Source organism: Doryrhamphus excisus, chromosome 19 (genome assembly GCF_030265055.1).
Source record: "Doryrhamphus excisus isolate RoL2022-K1 chromosome 19, RoL_Dexc_1.0, whole genome shotgun sequence".
NCBI classification, from domain to species: domain Eukaryota; kingdom Metazoa; phylum Chordata; class Actinopteri; order Syngnathiformes; family Syngnathidae; genus Doryrhamphus; species Doryrhamphus excisus.
Genome location: NC_080484.1, coordinates 16,640,079 through 16,662,084, shown reverse-complemented (window position 1 = coordinate 16,662,084; position 22,006 = coordinate 16,640,079). Strand labels below are relative to the sequence as shown.

Genomic DNA, 22,006 nt, shown 5'->3' with positions numbered 1-22,006 from the left:
CGCTAGAAATCGGATGGCACAAAATGTGAGGTTCGAAGAGACAAACAAGAGCTATTGATTATATAAATACGCATCCCGCCTAAATAAATATACCGCATATTCCGATGGTGACGAGATAGCGAGGCGTCCGGGAAAGAAAGGAAGCATGTGATAACAAAGGAGGTTCATTCATTCATTCATTCATTCATTCATTTTCTACCGCTTTTTCCTCACAAGAGTCGCGGGGGGTGCTGGAGCCTATCCCAGCTGTCTTCGGGTCAAAGGCAGGGTGGGGTACACCCTGGACTGGTGGCCAGCCAATCACAGGGCACATATAGACAAACAACCATTCACACTCACATTCATACCTATGGACAATTTGGAGTGGCTAATTAACCTAGCATGTTTTTTTTTTTTTTTTACTTCTAAGAGCCAGTGACGTCATTAGGCCTATTTTAAAATGTTCTTAAGCCCCCCTGAATAATTTGATATTTTTTATTGATTTTTTTTTTTTTTTTTACAAAAAAAAATGTCTGACAAATTTTATATAATAGGGCAAAAGCAGGCTAATACTAGTAGTACTAATATTCATTCATTCATTTTCACGAGGGTCGCGGGGTTGCTGGAGCCTATCCCAGCTGTCTTCGGGCCAAAGGCAGGGTGGGGTACACCCTGGACTGGTGGCCAGCCAATCACAGGGCACATATAGACAAACAACCATTCACACTCACATTCATACCTATGGACAATTTGGAGTCGCTAATTAACCTAGCATGTTTTTTTGTTTTTTTTTTACTTGTAAGGGCCAGTGGCGTCATTAGGCCTATTTTAAAATGTTCTTAAGCCCCCCTAAATAATTTCATATTTTTTATTGATTTTTTATTTTTTTACAAAAAAAAAATGTCTGACAAATTTTATATAATAGGGCTAAAGCAGGCTAATAAGCAAGCCAATAAGCAGGCTAATACTAGCCTACTAACCATCACTTAAAACAAATATGTATTTAAACTTTCATTCATTTTCTACCGCTTATCCTCACCAGGGTCGCGGGGGTGCTGGAGCCTATCCCGGTTTACACCCCGGACTGGTCGGCATCCAATCACAGGGCACATATAGACAAACAACCATTCACACTCACATTCATACCTATGGACAATTTGGAGTGGCTAATTAACCTAGCATGTTTTTGGAATGTGACTCCACACAGAGATAGCCGAGGGTGGAATTGAACCCTGATCTCCTAGCTGTGAGGTCTGCGTGCTAACCACTCGACCGCCGTGCCGCCCAACAAAGGAGGTTGTGACAGGAAAATACGCTACATGGTACAATTTGAAGAAGATATATCCCTGTACTGCGAGCCATTAACCGTTACGCTTGTCACAGTATTTCACTCTCTGGAGACGCCGCAGCGCGTGAATCCAGAATACGCCGCAGCGAGGATGTCCTCTGGCTCCCTGAACGCAGCAGATATTTCGCATGGAGTTGTACAAAGAAGAAAAAAAGTGAAGCCGGCGTCTGTTTCCTGTATCGATGCCAGTAGTGTCCATTCTCTTCCACGTACACGTGTTCAATACTCCCCAAAAGCCATTTGTACACAGAATTCATATTGTAGTCATGTACATGATCATACTTATGTATTTTAACAGCATTACCTCCTTTTGTATTCACAAAATAGACATACAAATGTAATCATTACAAGTGTATTTAGTTAGTCATTGACTAGAGTGGTTAGCCCACAGACCTCGCAGCTAAAAGACCCGGGTTCAATTCCACCCCATCTCTGCATGTTCTCCCTGTGCATGCGTGAGTTTTCTCCGTGTTTTCTCAAAAAAAATAAAATGCAAGGTTAATTAGCAACTCCAAATTGTCCATAGGTATGAATGTGAGTGTGAATGGTTGTTTGTCTATATGTGCCCTGTGATTGGCTGGCCACCAGTCCGGGGTGTACCCCACCCTGCCTTTGACCCGAAGACAGCTGGGATAGGCTCCAGCACCCCCGCGACCCTCGTGAAAATGAATGAATGATTATTAGTACTACTAGTATTAGCCTGCTTTTGCCCTATTATATAAAATTTGTCAGACATTTTTTTTGTAAAAAAAAAAATCAATAAAAAATATCAAATTATTTAGGGGGGGCTTAAGAACATTTTAAAATAGGCCTAATGACGCCACTGGCCCTTAGAAGTAAAAAAAAAAAAAAACATGCTAGGTTAATTAGCGACTCCAAATTGTCCATAGGTATGAATGAGAGTGTGAATGGTTGTTTGTCTACGTATATGTGTCATGTGATTGGCTGGCCACCAGTCCAGGGTGTACCCCGCCTCTCGCCCCAAGACAGCTGGGATAGGCTCCAGCACCCCCTGCAACCCTCGTGAGGATAAGCGGTAGAAAATGAATGAATGATTATTAGTACTACTAGTAGTAGTAGTAGTAGGCTAGTATTTGCAATACAGTCAGCAAGCATATTTTTGGATGACTATTTTTCTTTATTATTAGCACATTACAAATGTTCGGCAAATACAGTGAGACCTCTCACGCTGACACAATTTTTTTTATGACAGTGTCAACTCAAAATAAAATTTATTTATGATAATGGTTTTAAATTGTAAATGTTTGTGAGTAAAAACGCCTATTTACGAACATTCAGAAAGGATTATTATTAAACATTTGCCTCAATGCAGCTTTCCTTTGTGAACTGTACAAATGGAAATACAGATTTCCACAGTTTTTGACTTTTTAAATCCCGTTTGCGATTTTCGACGGTCATTGAACGCACCGAAGCACCGTTCTCCGATGCAAAGAGAGCCGTATGGATGTATTTGGATGTATTTCCCTCCTTTTTCTTTCAACTCATACTTCCTCCCGAATGCCGATACTATGTACGAATGCATAAAGGTAAGATTTGATGACTTTGAGTGCTATTTGAGTGCACCGTTGTGGTAGTTCCATGCTAAATGGCTAACGCTAGCATAACGCTAGCATAACACTGCACTTCAGCCACGGTCATCACATTGACAGCCCGTTTAATAGTAGCTGTAACTCCAATTTTAGCTGGCAGTTTAATGCAAAAATCATCAAAGAGATGTAATATTGTCAAAAACACTGGTTAGTTGGGCCACTCTTACGCCAAGGTAGCATTGTATATGACGATAAAAACCATACCTGCACTGCTCCAGTCGCTTCTAGTTTTAATCCTGCTAGTTGAGTATAAAGTGGCCAATATTTCACTCAACACCACACACAACCTTTTTGGATAAAGCCACGCTCCTCTGGACAGCATACATTATACATATATACATTAAAATGACTTATATGTCTTCATGTGACGCACACAAAACAACTTCACGGCGTCTACTTCCTGCTCCGGTCTCCTCGCGCCGTGTGCCTTTCAGGTACACACGTAATTGTCAGTGTTGTTTTTTTTTCATTGTTATTCACGTATATATTCACGGATATTTTCTTCTGAGAATCAATTTTCGAAGCACAAAATGTCTAATTGTGCTTGAGAAACACTAAACCATACGTAGTTTCAAGGTTGGTTGTTAGAGCATATGAGTTATAGCTTCCATGCTGTGCATGATTGCCCTACTATGTGCCCGCGAGGAGCTCGCCATCCCAGCTCCGTGAGGAGATCCGCAATCAAGGAAACGGCGGCTGCAGCAAATCCGATGTGGAACATGGTTCCACACGGAGCAGAACAATGCAAAGCAAACACAGCCGGAGAAGAGCGAGCGGAGGTTGAAGCGTTATTGTTTCACTTGACTCTCTGCCTCCAGTGAATCCTTTGTTGCAATGCAAATGTTCACATTTCCCCGCTCCAGCTGCCTCTTATGAAAGATAAATAGGATAACAAATATCACTTGGCAAAGGGCTGCAAACGTGACCTTCAAGTTTTGCGTGATTTCCATCAGCTGGTGGAAACTTGTGATGGATGACACGGTGCATCCACTCCTGATGGTATCGCTGTTCAAACGCTGCCGTGTAAGTGGAGATCTTTCAGAAGCATTTTTTTTTCCACATCCTTGGTAGTCTTTGGCTTTTCTGCACAGTCCTTCTTGACGTGACCTTCTACATATGGTTTTTAACATTATTAGAGCCCCCTAGGCATGAAATAACACCCCTATAGTCACCTTTACACTCCTATTACCCAAAATAGTCGACATATTAAGCACTTAAATCGCATTTACCACCCTATAAATACGCTTTTTATTATTATTAGAGCCTCTAGACGTGAAGTAGCACCCCTATAGCCACACTTACACTCCTATTACCCAAAATAGTTGACATATTAAGCACTTGAATCCTGTTTACCACCTTCGAAATACGCTTTTTATTATTATTAGAGCCTCTAGACGTGAAATAGCACCCCTATAGTCACCTTTACACTCCTATTACCCAAAATAGTCGGCATATTAAGCACTTAAATCCCGTTTACCACCTTCTAAATACGCTTTTTATTATTATTAGAGCCTCTAGACGTGCAATAGCACCCCTATAGCCACCCTTGCACTCCTATTACCCAAAATAGTCGACATATTAAGCACTTGAATTCTGTTTACCACCTTCTAAATATGCTTGTTATTATTATTAGAGCCTCTTGACGTGAAATAGCACCCCTACAGTCACCTTTGCACTCCTATTACCCAAAATGGTCGACATATTAAGCACTTGAATCCTGTTTACCACCTTCTAAATACGCTTTTTATTATTATTAGAGCCTCTTGATGTGAAATAGCACCCCTACAGTCACCTTTGCACTCCTATTACCCAAAATGGTCGACATATTAAGCACTTGAATCCCGTTTACCACCTTCTAAATACGCTTTTTATTATTATTAGAGCCTCTAGACGTGAAATAGCACCCCTATAGTCACACTTACACTCCTATTACCCAAAATAGTCGACATATTAAGCACTTGAATCCTGTTTACCACCTTCTAAATACGCTTTTTATTATTATTAGAGCCTCTTGACGTGAAATAGCACCCCTATAGTCACACTTACACTCCTATTACCCAAAATAGTCGACATATTAAGCACTTGAATTCTGTTTACCACCTTCTAAATACGCTTTTTATTATTATTAGAGCCTCTTGACGTGAAATAGCACCCCTATAGTCACACTTACACTCCTATTACCCAAAATAGTCGACATATTAAGCACTTGAATCCTGTTTACCACCTTCTAAATACGCTTTTTATTATTATTAGAGCCTCTAGACATGAAATAGCACCCCTATAGTCACACTTACACTCCTATTACCCCAAATAGTCGACATATTAAGCACTTGAATCCTGTTTACCACCTTCGAAATACGCTTTTTATTATTATTAGAGCCTCTAGACGTGAAATAGCACCCCTATAGTCACCTTTACACTCCTATTACCCAAAATAGTCGACATATTAAGCACTTAAATCCCGTTTACCACCCTATGAATACGCTTTTTATTATTATTAGAGCCTCTTGACGTGAAATAGCACCCCTATAGTCACCCTTACACTCCTATTACCCAAAATAGTCGACATATTAAGCACTTGAATCCTGTTTACCACCTTCTAAATACGCTTTTTATTATTATTAGAGCCTCTAGACATGAAATAGCACCCCTATAGCCACACTTGCACTCCTATTACCCAAAATAGTCGACATATTAAGCACTTGAATCCCGTTTACCACCTTCTAAATACGCTTTTTATTATTATTAGAGCCTCTAGACGTGAAATAGCACCCCTATAGTCACCCTTACACTACTATTACCCAAAATAGTCGACATATTAAGCACTTAAATCCCGTTTACCACCTTCTAAATACGCTTTTCATTATTATTAGAGCCTCTAGAAGTGAAATAGCACCCCTATAGTCACCCTTACACTCCTATTACCCAAAATAGTCCACATATTAAGCACTTGAATCCTGTTTACCACCTTCTAAATACGCTTTTTATTATTATTAGAGCCTCTAGACGTGAAATAGCACCCCTATAGTCACCCTTACACTACTATTACCCAAAATAGTCGACATATTAAGCACTTAAATCCCGTTTACCACCTTCTAAATACGCGTTTTTTATTATTAGAGCCTCTTGACGTGAAATAGCACCCCTATAGTCACCCTTACACTCCTATTACCCAAAATAGTCGACATATTAAGCACTTAAATCCCGTTTACCACCCTATAAATACGCTTTTTATTATTGTTAGAGCCTCTAGACATGAAATAGCACCCCTATAGTCACCTTTACACTCCTATTACCCAAAATAGTCAACATATTAAGCACTTGAATTCTGTTTACCACCTTCTAAATACGCTTTTTATTATTATTAGAGCCTCTTGACGTGAAATAGCACCCCTATAGTCACCCTTACACTACTATTACCCAAAATAGTCGACATATTAAGCACTTAAATCCCGTTTACCACCTTCTAAATACGCTTTTTATTATTATTAGAGCCTCTTGACGTGAAATAGCACCCCTATAGTCACCCTTACACTCCTATTACCCAAAATAGTCGACATATTAAGCACTTAAATCGCATTTACCACCTTCTAAATACGCGTTTTTTATTATTAGAGCCTCTTGACGTGAAATAGCACCCCTATAGTCACCCTTACACTCCTATTACCCAAAATAGTAGACATATTAAGCACTTGAATTCTGTTTACCACCTTCTAAATACGCTTTTTATTATTATTAGAGCCTATTGACGTGAAATAGCACCCCTATAGTCACCCTTACACTCCTATTACCCAAAATAGTCGACATATTAAGCACTTAAATCGCATTTACCACCCTATAAATACGCTTTTTATTATTATTAGAGCCTCTAGACATGAAATAGCACCCCTATAGCCACACTTGCACTCCTATTACCCAAAATAGTCGACATATTAAGCACTTGAATCCCGTTTACCACCTTCTAAATACGCTTTTTATTATTATTAGAGCCTCTAGACGTGAAATAGCACCCCTATAGTCACCCTTACACTACTATTACCCAAAATAGTCGACATATTAAGCACTTAAATCCCGTTTACCACCTTCTAAATACGCTTTTCATTATTATTAGAGCCTCTAGAAGTGAAATAGCACCCCTATAGTCACCCTTACACTCCTATTACCCAAAATAGTCCACATATTAAGCACTTGAATCCTGTTTACCACCTTCTAAATACGCTTTTTATTATTATTAGAGCCTCTAGACGTGAAATAGCACCCCTATAGTCACCCTTACACTACTATTACCCAAAATAGTCGACATATTAAGCACTTAAATCCCGTTTACCACCTTCTAAATACGCGTTTTTTATTATTAGAGCCTCTTGACGTGAAATAGCACCCCTATAGTCACCCTTACACTCCTATTACCCAAAATAGTCGACATATTAAGCACTTAAATCCCGTTTACCACCCTATAAATACGCTTTTTATTATTGTTAGAGCCTCTAGACATGAAATAGCACCCCTATAGTCACCTTTACACTCCTATTACCCAAAATAGTCAACATATTAAGCACTTGAATTCTGTTTACCACCTTCTAAATACGCTTTTTATTATTATTAGAGCCTCTTGACGTGAAATAGCAGCCCTATAGTCACCCTTACACTACTATTACCCAAAATAGTCGACATATTAAGCACTTAAATCCCGTTTACCACCTTCTAAATACGCTTTTTATTATTATTAGAGCCTCTTGACGTGAAATAGCACCCCTATAGTCACCCTTACACTCCTATTACCCAAAATAGTCGACATATTAAGCACTTAAATCGCATTTACCACCCTATGAATACGCTTTTTATTATTATTAGAGCCTCTTGACGTGAAATAGCACCCCTATAGTCACACTTACACTCCTATTACCCAAAATAGTCGACATATTAAGCACTTAAATCCTGTTTACCACCTTCTAAATAAGCTTTTTATTATTATTAGAGCCTATTGACGTGAAATAGCACCCCTATAGTCACCCTTACACTCCTATTACCCAAAATAGTCAACATATTGAGCACTTGAATTCTGTTTACCACCTTCTAAATACGCTTTTTATTATTATCAGAGCCTCTAGACGTGAAATAGCACCCCTATAGTCACCTTTGCACTCCTATTACCCAAAATAGTCGACATATTAAGCACTTGAATCCCGTTTACCACCTTCAAAATACGCTTTTTATTATTATTAGAGCCTATTGACGTGAAATAGCACCCCTATAGTCACACTTACACTCCTATTACCCAAAATAGTCGACATATTAAGCACTTGCCTCAGTTAAGGTCAGTGTTCATGACTTTGAAATACCTTTTTGACGCCAGCTTAAAAACACGCTAACCGGAGCGTACGCTAAACTAAACCCAGACATTTTTTGTGTTTTTATTATTATTAGAGCCTCTAGATGTGAAATAGCACCCCTATAGCCACCCTTACACTTCTATTACCCAAAATAGTCGACATATTAAGCACTTGAATCCCGTTTACCACCTTCTAAATACGCTTTTTTATTATTATAAGAGCCTCTAGACGTGAAATAGCACCCCTATAGTCACACTTACACTCCTATTACCCAAAATAGTCGACATATTAAGCACTTGCCTCAGTTAAGGTCAGTGTTCATGACTTGAAATACCTCTTTGACATCAGCTTTAAAACACGCTAACCGGAGCGTACGCTAAACTAAACCCAGACATTTATTTTGTGTTAACCGATAAACATGGCCGCCGTGGCATCAATCCAGCCTGAGCGAACCTTTAACCATTTTACTAGCTAACTGCAATGCGTCACACCGCCAACATCGCCAACGGAGACTCTCGGACCAGGACGACGTGTACACAATTCCGCTTCTGCGAGGTGCCTGTCGTGTAAACGGGGCCCTAATATCCGCGGGAAGCCGTCGCAGGCGGCGTGTTCAGGTCTCAAAGCGACGCCCGAGCTGCTTGGAAAAGTTGATCCCACTTTTCCGTAGCTGAAGGCAAATGAGCTACTTTGAAGCTTTGCTGCCGTTGGGAGCAAGGGAAGGAAGATGTGGAAGGTGGGAAGCATCCCGCGTGGAATTTGTCAGCGTCTAGTGTTGTTTTGGAGTGAAGAACTCATTTGACTGTCTAACGCAGGGGTGGGCAAACTACGGCCCGGGGGCCACATCCGGCCCGCCAAGTGTTTCAATATGGCCCGCCTGTTTTTTCCAAATATTTCATTTGAACTCAACATACAACCTGGCATCATGGCTTGGGACAACTTTTTGAATAATAATAATAATAATAATAATAATAATAATAATAATAATAATAATAATAATAATAATAATAATAATAATAATAATAATAATAATAATAATAATAATAATAATAATAATAATAATGTTGTCAATAATAATAATAATACTACTATTATATTAATATTGTTGTTAATAATATTAATATAATAATGGTAGTAATATTACAAAATACTCCTGGAAAAAGGAGCACAAGCACAATAATAGTAATACAAATAATGATAATAATACTACTATTATATTAATATTGTTGTTAATAATATTAATATAATAATGGTAGTAATATTATTATTATAACAAAATAATAATAATAATAATGTTGTCAATAATGATAATAATACTACTATTATATTAATATTGTTGTTAATAATATTAATATAATAATAGTAGTAATATTACAAAATACTCCTGGAAAAAGGAGCACAAGCACAATAATAGTAATACAAATAATGATAATAATACTACTATTCATTCATTCATTCATTCGTTTTCTACCGCTTTTTCCTCACGAGGGTCGCGGGGGTGCTGGAGCCTATCCCAGCTGTCTTCGGGCGAGAGGCGGGGTACAACCTGGACTGGTGGCCAGCCAATCACAGGGCACATATAGACAAACAACCATTCACACTCACATTCATACCTATGGACAATTTGGAGTGGCTAATTAACCTAGCATGTTTTTGGAATGTGGGAGGAAACCGGAGTACCCGGAGAAAACCCACGCATGCACGGGGAGAACATGCAAACTCCACACAGAGATGGCCGAGGGTGGAATTGAACCCTGGTCTCCTAGCTGTGAGGTCTGCGCGCTAACCACTAGACCGCCGTGCCGCCCTTATTTTATTTTATTTTATTTTATTTTATTTTATTTTATTTTATTTTATTTTATTTTATTTTATTTTATTTTATTTTATTTTATTTTATTTTATTATTTTATTTTATTTCATTTTAATTTATTTTATTTTATTTTATTTATTTGCAGGATAATTATTAAAAAAAAACTGTACAAAATCATATTGATCAAAGCATCAAAAGTATCAATATTTTCATTTAAGAATTGCGACATAGGACGACATCATGTCATTATTTAAACGATTTCAGGCCTAAAGAGCCCAAAATACGACGAACAACATCTGGTACTTTTACAATCACTAACTCTTACATTTGTTCACTTCCTGCTTTCCATAATACAGTTTAAGGTTTGTTTGTTTTGTTTTTTTTGAGTTTTGATTTTTTTTTTTTTTTGTCCTGTACCGAAGTTCCGAATTTTCTATGCGGGTAAAATAAGTACAAAAGGTGAAATAATGTCATTCTAAAAAAAAAAAATGTAACCAGGAAATAACAGAATTTGGGACAGTTTGTGTTTCTGTATTGTTGCTGTGATTGAAGGAAAGACCATCACAATGCTCTGCACCTCTCCAGTGACACTGGAGTGACATCAGTGCGGAGGAAGTGTTCAGCGTTGTCATCTGCGGCTTCATTCCCGTTCTGTCTTGCAGAGTAATGGAGCTGCATACCCCCCCCCCCCAGGGGAGCTTAGGAACCAAGAGGAACCAAGAGGAGCATGCAGCTGGAGCTCAATGCCCCTCGTGTTAATTGGCCCGTACTTCAATCACAGCACCCCCGCTAGTCTGCAGCATCCTTCCCCTCCGCACACGTCCTTATCGGGGGCCGCTTTCACCCCCCCCCTCCCCCTCTTATGTCGTCTCTTCCGCCGTATCTCCCCTTCTCCCTCTTTCATCCATGTCATGTCGCCGAGACGCCAGCTCGTGTTGCCATTGTGATCAGTAGTGATCAGTGAGCCTGCGTGTACTGCTGCTGACACCTGAGTATCCCAGCACCCTTGAAAGCACCGGTAGGGATTGGACTGTTTCTGCATTCACAGCTATGGTTTTTATACTTCTTTTATACTTTTATACTTTTATATTTTATATTTTATACGTCACGTCTTCTGTATTTGGAGGAGGCAGAGCAAGCGACGTCAGATCCTGAATGCACCACCCGGAACCTCTACTCCACTACAACGCAATGCCATTCATCCATCCATCCATCATCCATCCATCATCCATCCATATGTCCATCCATCCAGCAATCCATGCATCATCTATCATCTATCCATATGTGCACCCATCCAACCATGCATCCATCCATCATCTATCCATATGTCCACCCATCCAACCATGCATGCATCCATCCATCATCTATCCATATGTCCACCCATCCAACCATGCATCCATCCATCCATCCATCATCTATCCATATGTCCACCCATCCAACCATGCATCCATCCATCCATCCATCATCTATCCATATGTCCACCCATCCAACCATGCATGCATCCATCCATCATCTATCCATATGTCCACCCATCCAACCATGCATGCATCCATCCATCATCTATCCATATGTCCACCCATCCAACCATGCATCCATCCATCCATCCATCATCTATCCATATGTCCACCCATCCAACCATGCATGCATCCATCCATCATCTATTCATATGTCCACCCATCCAACCATGCATCCATCCATCCATCCATCCATGTGTGCACCCAACCATCCATCCATCTATCATCTATCCATATGTGCACCCATCCAACCATGCATCCATCCATCATCTATCCATCCATATGTCCATCCATCCAACCATGCATCCATCCATCCATCATCTATTCATATGTCCACCCATCCAACCATGCATGCATCCATCCATCATCTATTCATATGTCCATCCATCCAACCATGCATCCATCCATCCATCCATCCATGTGTGCACCCAACCATCCATCCATCCATCATCTATCCATATGTCCACCCATCCAACCATGCATGCATCCATCCATCATCTATTCATATGTCCACCCATCCAAACATTCATCCATCCATCCATCCATGTGTGCACCCAACCATCCATTCATCTATACATACATCCATCCACCCATCCAAACATGCATCCATCCATCATCTATCCATATGTCCACCCATCCAACCATGCATCCATCCATCCATCCATCATCTATCCATATGTCCACCCATCCAACCATGCATCCATCCATCCATCCATCATCTATCCATATGTCCACCCACCCATCCAACCATCCATCCATCCATCATCTATCCATATGTCCACCCATCCAACCATGCATCCATCCATCCAGCCATCCATCCATCCATCCATCCATCCATGTGTGCACCCAACCATCCATTCATCTATACATGCATCCACCCACCCATCCATCCGTGCATCCATCCATCCATTATCTATCCATATGTCCACCCACCTATCCACGCATCCATCCATTCATCCATATGTGCATCCATCCATCACCCATCCATCCATCCATCCACCCATTCATATGTGCATGCATCCATTCATCCATATGTGCATCCATCCGTCCATCCACCCATTCATATATGCATGCATCCATCCAGCCATACGTGCATCCTTCCATCCATACATGCATCTATCCACCCTTCCATTATCCATCCATCCACCCATTCATATGTGCATGCATCCATTCATCCATATGCGCATCCATCCGTCCATCCACCCATTCATATATGCATGCATCCATCCATCCATATGTGCAGCCATCCATCCATACATGCATCTATCCACCCTTCCATTATCCATCCATCCACCAATCCGTCCATATGTGCACCCATCCATCCATTCATCCATTCATCCATTCATGCATCCACCCACGCTTCCATTATCGATCCACCAATCCATCCATCTGTGCATCCATCCATCAATCATCTATCCATATGTCCACCCATCCATCCATGCATCTATCCATCCATATGTCCATCCATCTATCATTCATCCATCATCCATCCATATGTTCATGCATCCATCCATCCATCCATGCATCTATCCATCCATATGTCCATCCATCTATCATTCATCCATCATCCATCCATATGTTCATGCATCCATCCATCCATCCATGCATCTATCCATCCATATGTCCATCCATCTATCATTCATCCATCATCCATCCATATGTTCATGCATCCATCCATCCAACCATTCATCCCTATGTGCATCCATCCATCCATGTGTGCATCCATCCATCATCCATCCATATGTTCATGCATCCATCCATCCAACCATTCATCCCTATGTGCATCCATCCATCCATCCATCCATCCATGTTTGCATCCATCCATCATCCATCCATATGTTCATGCATCCATCCATCCAACCATTCATCCCTATGTGCATCCATCCATCCATCCATCATCCATCCATCCTGTACTGGTGGATGGATGCCAATGGCAGTGTCATATCCAGTATGTATTCCTATTATTCCCAGCTCCTAGCGTTGGAGGAGACGGAGTCAGGTTGTTGACCCACAAGATGGAGCATTGGAAAGTGTGGCAAGGTGGCAGGAAGTCAGTCTTTCTTTCTGCGGCCAATATCCTCCATGGAAGTCAGCCTCTTGAACACACCAGCTAATATAGTGCTAATTCCGTACTGATACCCTGTTCACCGCCAATGAAACATATCATAAAGTTCATAACAGAATGCTGTTATTGATGTGAATATGAATTACTTTTTTGACGAGCTGTATTCTAGGAATCTTGGAATAATCAAATGAGCTTTCATTTCATTTTAGATAAGCATCAGAAATCCCGTAGACCTGATTTGCTAGCAAAAAAAATGCTAAAGTTTGACATTTAAAATGTCCTTTTTATTTCATATTTTCTTCTTATTTCCAAACCAGAATGGACCATTTTATTTTATTTTATTTTATTTTATTTTATTTTATTTTATTTTATTTTATTTTATTTTATTTTATTTTATTTTATTTTATTTTATTTTATTTTATTTTATTTTATTTTATTTTATTTTATTTTATTTTATTTTATTTTATTTTATTTTCATTCATTCATTCATTACCGCTTTTTCCTCACGAGGGTCGCGGGGGGTGCTGGAGCCTATCCCAGTTGTCGTCGGGCGTGAGGCGGGGTACACCCTGGACTGGTGGCCAGCCAATCACAGGGCACATATAACACAAACAACCATTCACACTCACATTCATACCTATGGACAATTTGGAGTGGCTAATTAACCTAGCATGTTTTTGGAATGTGGGAGGAAACCGGAGTACCCGGAGAAAACCCACGCATGCACGGGGAGAACATGCAAACTCCACACAGAGGTGCCCGAGGGTGGAATTGAACCCTGGTCTCCTAGCTGTGAGGTCTGCGCGCTAACCACTAGACCACCGTGCCGCCCTTTATTTTATTATTATTATTTATTTTATTTTATTTTATTTTATTTTATTTTATTTTATTTTATTTTATTTTATTTTATTTTATTTTATTTTATTTTATTTTATTTTATTTTAGGATAATTATTGAAAAAAAAAACCTGAACAAAATCATATTGATGAAAGCATCAAAAGTATCAATATTTTAATTTAAGAATTGCGACATAGGACGACATCATGTCATTATTTAAACGATTTCAGGTCTAAAGAGCCCAAAATACGACGAACAACATCTGCTTCCTGTCACTCTGCTATACACAGGAAGCTTCAGCCAGCAGGTCCTTGCAGATACATAACACAAATAGCAGGAAAGAGGCCCGTGTGACGCCCGTTGTCATTCATGTGAAGCAGTAACAGTAACAGGCTGGGGGATTTTAATACGCAAAATCAAGCGCGGCTCATCAAATGACTCGGAATTGTAACTACACACACGCGCGCTCATTCACAAGCACGCCAATATTCAGACAAGCGGGGGCAAACGAGGGCTGTGCTCGTTATTGGATATTATGCAGCTGAAGGTATGGAGGATAAAAGCACATCCTGTCGCATCCTTTTCCAGGAACAAACGGGAACGACTTCTTGGCGTCATCCTATTTGGACGTTTCCAGTCCCGTCCATCATGTCAGCGTGGCCACTGCGGCCTAAACGTGGAGCTTCAGGCCACCTCAGCTTAGGATTCCAAGCACGTCTTTATGGGGCAAACGCAACAGAGCAGTTCAAACAACGCGTTGGGATTTGACTTCCTGATTCTCATCACTCTCCTTATTTTTCAAATGAGCATCGCTACAAAGGAAGCTAACTAGCTGAATAGCGGACATAAGATGTGGTCGCTCATTCTGACGAAGAGCTATAAAGGGGGGGGGGGGGGGGGTGTAAAGGGGTGTCCAAAGGTCATCCCACGGGCCATTGGTGCCCGGGGGCTCCTTTCTTGCACATTGGAGAGATACAATACAACAAAAACAGTAAAAAATTGAAAAATACAACAAAAGACACAATGTCATTTCAAATATATTCATAAAAATTCAAGTAAATTCAATTAAAACATATTTAACTGTTTTTAAAAAAAGTCAAAATAAATAAAATCAGATCTCATTAATAGGTTCCATACCCAACCAGGACAAGTCAATTTTCTTATACACAAATGGAATATTTTAGTAGTTAGAAAACCTTCTAAACATACTTTTAAAGAGTGTTAGAGCCCTCTACACATGAGATAGCACCCCTATAGTCACCTTCACACTCATATTACCCAATAGAGTAGGCAAAATAAGACATAGAAAACCTGTTTAACACCTTCTAAATACATATTAGAGCCCTCTAGACATGAAATAACACCCCTATAGTCACCTTCACACACCTATTCCCCTATAGAGTAGACAAAATAAGACATAGAAAACCTGTTTACCACCTTCTAAATACATATTAGAGTCCTCTAGACATGAGATAACACCCCTATAGTCACATTCACACTCCTATTACCCAATATAGTAGGCAAAATAATAAAAAATAAGACATAGTAAACCTGTTTACCAACTTCTAAATACATATTAGAGCCCTCTTGACATGAAATAACACCCCTATAGTCACCTTCACACTTCTATTACCCTATAGACTAGGCAAAATAAGACAAAATAAGACATAGAAAAAACCTGTTTACCACCTTCTAAATACATATTAGAGCCCTCTACACATGAGATAACACCCCTATAGTCACCTTCACATTCCTATTACCCAATAGAGTAGGCAAAATAAGACAAAATAAGACATAGAAAACCAGTTTACCACCTTCTAAATACATATTAGAGTCCTCTAGGCATGAAATAACACCCCTATAGTCACCTTCACATTCCTATTACCCAATAGAGTAGGCAAAATAAGACATAGAAAGCCAGTTTACCACCTTCTAAATACATATTAGAGTCCTCTAGACATGAGGTAACACCCCTATAGTCACCTTCACACTCCTATTACCCAATATAGTAGGCAAAATAAGACATAGAAAACCTGTTTACCACCTTCTAAATACATATTAGAGTCCTCTAGACATGAGGTAACACCCCTATAGTCGCCTTCACACTCCTATTACCCAATATAGTAGGCAAAATAAGACATAGAAAACCTGTTTACCACCTTCTAAATACATATTAGAGTCCTCTAGACATGAGGTAACACCCCTATAGTCGCCTTCACACTTCTATTACCCAATATAGTAGGCAAAATAAGACAAAATAAGACATAGAAAACCTGTTTACCACCTTCTAAATACATATTAGAGCCCTCTAGACATGACATAACACCCCCATGGTTCTCTCTTAGTACCCGATATTTCTCCGGCTACTCCGGTTTCCTCCCACATTCCAAAAACATGCTAGGTTAATTAGCCACTCCAAATTGTCCATAGGTATGAATGTGAGTGTGAATGGTTGTTTGTCTATATGTGCCTTGTGATTCGTAGCCGACCAGTCCGGGGTGTACCCCGCTGCGAACAATGGATGGTAGAAGAAGAGCCCAGCAGCATAAGCTCCTCCTCTTCCTTGATGTGCATGTCATGACCGAAACGTGTGGATCTGTTTTCCCCCAAGAATTGATGGAAATGAGATGAAGCTGACCGCGCACGCTGTTAGCGGCGCAGCGCTAACAATTCTCTGACCTCATTTCTAAACAAAAAGCAACACGTCTGAAGTCCCGCCCACTTGTGATTGGAAATCACATCGGGGGACGAGTTCATCACGGTTGGAATATTTGACATGCTAATACTAATGGCGGGGTGCGCCGTTAGCGAAGCGCGTGTCTTCTGTGGCTTTAACAGAACCTCACACGTGTCGTTGTGATGTGCCACTTATCTCCCCTCAAGTCCGGAAAGGCTGATAATAAAAGCGCAGGAGTGCTTTGGGTGTCGCTGATCACACGTGGTGCGCTCATAGGCTGTGATTCATTCACACAGAAAATACCCATCTGTGAATGAACGATCGGCCATGAAATGTGCCAATAGGCTCTGTTTTCCATTGGCTTCCCTGCCTTAACTGGTGCAGCTGCCACAGCTTTACCGCTATGGCGAGTACTATTGGTGACATCAGCAAAGGATAGTGAAGGTATCGCTATCTACTCTTCATAGAAGACTTCACCAATCGTACATCACGAGATGTACCATAGTACCATAGCAACGGTCAATATAGTGATATATAATGTATGACTATAGGGGTGTTATTTCATGTCTCGAGGGCTCTAATGATGTTAAAACGTGCATTTAGAAGGTCATCAACAAGCTTTCTATGTTTTATATGTCTTATTTTCTTAAATTATGTCTACTATATTGGGTAACAGAAGCGTGAAGCTGACTATAGGGGTGTTATTTCATGTCTTGAGGGCTCTAATTATGTTAAAACGTGCATTTAGAAGGTCATCAACAAGCTTTCTATGTTTTATATGTCTTATTTTCTTGAATTATGTCCACTATATTGGGTAACAAGAGAGTGAAGCTGACTATAGGGGTGTTATTTCATGTCTTGAGGGCTCTAATCATGTTAAAACGTGCATTTAGAAGGTCATAAACAAGCTTTCTATGTTTTATATGGCTTATTTTCTCGAATTATGTCAACTATATTGGGTAACAGGAGAGTGAAGTTGACTATAGGGGTGTTATTTCATGTCTACAGGGCTCTAATTATGTTAAAACATGCATTTAGAAGGTCATAAACAAGCTTTCTATGTTTTATATGGCTTATTTTCTTGAATTATGTCCACTATATTGGGTAACAGGCGAGTGAAGTTGACTATAGGGGTGTTATTTCATGTCTTGAGGGCTCCATTATGTTAAAACGTGCATTTAGAAGGTCATAAACAAGCTTTCTATGTTTTATATGTCTTATTTTCTTAAATTATGTCTACTATATTGGGTAACAGGAGAGTGAAGTTGACTATAGGGGTGTTATTTCATGTCTTGAGGGCTCTAATCATGTTAAAAAGTGCATTTAGAAGGTCATAAACAAGCTTTCTATGTTTTATATGTCTTATTTTCTCGAATTATGTCAACTATATTGGGTAACAGGAGAGTGAAGTTGACTATAGGGGTGTTATTTCATGTCTTGAGGGCTCTAATTATGTTAAAATGTGCATTTAGAAGGTTGTAAAAAGCTTCCTATTTTTAATATGTGTTATTATCTCTTATTATGTCTACTATATTGGGTAACAGGAGAGTAAAGCTGACTATAGGGGTGTTATTTTATGTCTAGAGGACTCTAATCATGTTAAAAAGTGCATTTAGAAAGTCATAAACAAGCTTTCTATGTTTTATATGGCTTATTTTCTCGAATTATGTCAACTATATTGGGTAACAGGAGAGTGAAGTTGACTATAGGGGTGTTATTTCATGTCTTGAGGGCTCTAATTATGTTAAAACATGCATTTAGAAGGTCATAAACAAGCTTTCTATGTTTTATATGGCTTATTTTCTTGAATTATGTCCACTATATTGGGTAACAGGCGAGTGAAGTTGACTATAGGGGTGTTATTTCATGTCTTGAGGGCTCCATTATGTTAAAACGTGCATTTAGAAGGTCATAAACAAGCTTTCTATGTTTTATATGTCTTATTTTCTTAAATTATGTCTACTATATTGGGTAACAGGAGAGTGAAGTTGACTATAGGGGTGTTATTTCATGTCTTGAGGGCTCTAATCATGTTAAAAAGTGCATTTAGAAAGTCATAAACAAGCTTTCTATGTTTTATATGGCTTATTTTCTCGAATTATGTCAACTATATTGGGTAACAGGAGAGTGAAGTTGACTATAGGGGTGTTATTTCATGTCTACAGGGCTCTAATTATGTTAAAACATGCATTTAGAAGGTCATAAACAAGCTTTCTATGTTTTATATGGCTTATTTTCTTGAATTATGTCCACTATATTGGGTAACAGGAGAGTGAAGTTGACTATAGGGGTGTTATTTCATGTCTTGAGGGCTCCATTATGTTAAAACGTGCATTTAGAAGGTCATAAACAAGCTTTCTATGTTTTATATGTCTTATTTTCTTAAATTATGTCTACTATATTGGGTAACAGGAGCGTGAAGGTGACTATAGGGGTGTTATTTCATGTCTTGAGGGCTCTAATTATGTTAAAACGTGCATTTAGAAGGTTGTAAAAAGCTTCCTATTTTTAATATGTGTTATTATCTCTTATTATGTCTACTATATTGGGTAACAGGAGTGTGAAGTTGACTATAGGGGTGTTATTTCATGTCTTGAGGGCTCTAATTATGTTAAAACGTGCATTTAGAAGGTCATAAACAAGTTTTCTATGTTTTATATGTCTTATTTTCTTAAATTATTTCTACTATATTTGGTAACATAACACCACCTAAACGTTGAGTAAATCTTCGTGGAAAGAGATTTCATATGTCGGTGCAGGTGACGACGGCGAGCGCCCACCCCCAACCATTCATCTTCCTGCCACTTCCTGTCAACGTTTCATGCAAAATACATCCAGTGACCCCGTGTGCGTGTGGGCTATCTCTATTTCCTACGTGTGTAATGATTCATCCATTAACGCTATCTCATAACATCTTTTACAGCAGATACCAAGAGTAACCCTTTTACCGATTGTTTGGAGGTACGGCCACCCCTCCTTATTGGTGGTTAACCCCTCCCTGATAAATACATATCTGGGATCCTTATTTAGAAATGGAATATGCTAATGCTAATGGTTTCATTTCATGTGAACATGCATCAGATTCCAATTGAGTGCATCCCATAATCAGTTCCCAGTTCCACATGTCCAAAAGGAGTAGGAAGAAGCAAAGCTTATTAAATCCTACCCCTCCATCTGGTACTTTTACAATCACTAACTATTACATTGGTTCACTTCCTGCTTTCCTAATATAATTTAAGTTTTTTTAATGTATTTTATACATTTTAATTTTAATTTTAATTTTAATTTTAATTTTAATTTTAATTTTAATTTTAATTTTAATTTTAATTTTAATTTTAATTTTAATTTTAATTTTAATTTTAATTTTAATTTTAATTTTAATCAGATTCCAATTGAGTGCATCCCATCATCAGTTCCCAGTTCCACATGTCCAAAAGGAGTAGGAAGAAGCAAAGCTTATTAAATCCTACCCCTCCATCTGGTACTTTTACAATCACTAACTCTTACATTTGTTCACTTCCTGCTTTTCTAATATAGTTTAAGTTATTTTTTATTTTAATTTACATTTTTTTTTTATAAAAAATTATATTTATTTATTTATTTGGTATTTTTTTAAATATTTTTTTACTTATTATGTTTTAAATTTTTATTATATATATATTTTTATTTATTTATTTTGAGTCACGTACCAAAGTAGGAGGAGCATCCAATGACATAATGGTTACCATAGTAACGGTCAATATAGTGATATATAATGTAAGAAGGTAGAAGGTCATAAACAAGCTTCCTATGTTTTATATGTCTTATTTTCTCTTATTATGTCTATTATATTGGGTTATTAGTAAATGAATGAAGTAGTGGTGCTGGTGGAGGTGCTGGTGGAGATGCTGATGCTGGTGGTGATGCTGATGCTGGTAGTGGTGCTGATAATGGTGGAGATACTGATGCTGGTGGTGGAGATGCTGATGCTGGTAGTGGTGCTGATGCTGGAGATGCTGATGCTGGTGGTGGAGATGCTGATGCTGGTGGAGATGCTAATGCTGGTGGTGGTGGTGCTGGTGGAGATGCTGATGCTGGTGGAGATGCTGATGCTGGTGGAGATGCTGATGCTGGTGGTAGTGGAGTGGGATGGAGTGTCTTCATGATGCAGGTCTGGAGATGCTGGTGAGAAAAAACACAGAAGATGTGAACATGATAGCAGACTGGGACTGCTAATATAAAAATGAAGATATTTATAAAAATAAAAATAAGAATAAAAATAAAAATAAAAATAAAAATAAAAATAAAAATAAAAATAAAAATAAAAATAAAAATAAAAATAAAAATAAAAATAAAAATAAAAATAAAAATAAAAATAAAAATAAAAATAAAAATAAAAATAAAAATAAAAATAAAAATTATATTATATATTGTTTTATAAAATAATAAATGCAAAATGGCTTTAAAATGAGTAAATAAAAAAGAAATGCTGTGTCACCGTGCCGGGCCGCTGAGATGCAGGCTGTTTTCTGTCTAAGTGTAAAAATCAATAGGACGAGCAAAGGAGCGTGAAGAAGGAAGCATCGTAGCATCGTAGCATCGTAGCATCGTCGTCGTGGAGCGTGACCGGGTCAGCCGATAGACTCGCCGGCATCATCAAGGTTATGAATGCAGTCTGGGCGTGGATCGGTGCAAATGCACGAACCAGCTCGTGAACGTGGTCCACTGAGATGCACAATTACCTCCTGGTTTTGCCATCTTCAAAGAAAATCACTTTTCTTTTTCCCCATTGGCCGCTGACGGCCGGTGACGGCCGGGTACGCCGTGGCGTCACCAGAAGAACTAATTAGCTCG

General features: G+C 38.9%; 1 protein-coding gene across 4 annotated transcripts in view; it reads right to left on the bottom strand.

Annotated features, from left to right (window-relative positions):
- LOC131107545 (glutamate receptor ionotropic, NMDA 2D) overlaps nt 1-22,006 on the bottom strand; it is a 101,948-nt gene that overhangs the window by 72,335 nt on the left and 7,607 nt on the right. The window contains exon 1 of one of the 4 annotated variants that reach the window (XM_058057662.1): nt 3,864-5,497. The exons of 2 other annotated variants lie outside the window; for them this stretch is intronic. The gene's annotated coding sequence lies outside the window, so the exon portion shown is untranslated. Of the gene's footprint in view, nt 1-3,141; nt 3,777-3,863; nt 5,498-22,006 lie in introns of those variants that run through there. One more of the 4 variants, XM_058057661.1, reaches the window with a different exon arrangement.